Source organism: Buceros rhinoceros, unplaced genomic scaffold (genome assembly GCF_000710305.1).
Source record: "Buceros rhinoceros silvestris isolate BGI_N320 unplaced genomic scaffold, ASM71030v1 scaffold1935, whole genome shotgun sequence".
NCBI classification, from domain to species: domain Eukaryota; kingdom Metazoa; phylum Chordata; class Aves; order Bucerotiformes; family Bucerotidae; genus Buceros; species Buceros rhinoceros.
Genome location: NW_010412094.1, coordinates 8,946 through 10,157, shown reverse-complemented (window position 1 = coordinate 10,157; position 1,212 = coordinate 8,946).

Sequence of the window (1,212 nt, the reverse complement as noted above, 5' to 3'; positions counted from 1 at the left end):
CTGCTGAGGCAGATGAGGAGTGAGCTGTGCTGCAGGGCGAGACACGCAGCTGGTGGTGGCCACCAAGACACTTCTGCAGAGAGCTTTGCTGGCTTTCGAGGGGACTTCAAAGCGGAAGGAGCACCAGACAGAGATCTAGATAGAGACCACACTGACTGCAGCCAGCGGAGGAAATCTGGACTCTTTGGTGACCAGCCCTGCACTACCTCCATGCAGGATGCACAACCAGACGTAAACATCGGCCTCAAAGGAAGTTGCAATACCAAATTTCCTTGGTGTGAACGGCCATGGTTCCACCCCTCTGCTGAAGGACAGAGGCCACGGTAGCGAGGCAGCCCCTCCAACGCAGAGCTGGGTTCCAGCCCTGCCCGCTGACAGCCCAGGAGCCATCCTCCCCGCACCTTCACCTCCGCTGGCCCCTCTGCCAGCGCCCCTCAGCCACAGGCAGGGTCTTGGACACCAAGCGCACTCTGGGTTGGTGCAGAGCGGGGAGCAGCTAACAGACACGAGCTCTCACACACACAGAAAACACCCACTGACAAGATTGGGCAGCAGAGAGCCCGGACACTCCCAGCCCTGCAGCCCTGGAGCTGTCCTGGGGGACACACCTGAGGAGCTCCTCACCACCCACCAAGGCAGAGGCAGCCGTGTCCTGGGGCTGCGCTGCGCTGCCCCTTTCCCAGGTGTGGGTTAGTGGCACTGGCAGAACGTCAGTCATTGCTTTTCCCCTTGTACTAACAAGCTTTCAGCAGCAGAAGATTTCAGCTTCCTGGAGCCAACAGGCCCTTTTTCTCCACCTCTCCTGGCTTCAAGTAATTGGAAGTGACTGCAATCTCAGCCCCGACTCTCCGGCATTCAGCTGCACCAGGGAGGTCAGGGAATGTCAAGTGAAGCCTTTCCCTGCACCTCCCTGCTGCCGGCGCTGCGTTCGCGGAGGCGGCCGGCTCCGCAGCCCAGAGGAACGCTGAAATCATGGGGGCTGCTCACAGCCACGGAAACCCCAACACGGCTCCTCTGCAGAGGGCGGACAGGCAGCCTGTCATGTCTCTGTGCCGTATCTGAACCGCAGAGCTCTGCTGACCCCTGCACTGGATGTTTTTTCCTTTTAATTTAAAACAGGAGATGAGTTTCTTTTCAAAGAAACTATATATTCATCCTTACTTCTGCAGCAAGAGGAAGCATTCTCCTCTGTGACGCCCATGTCCCCCGTCA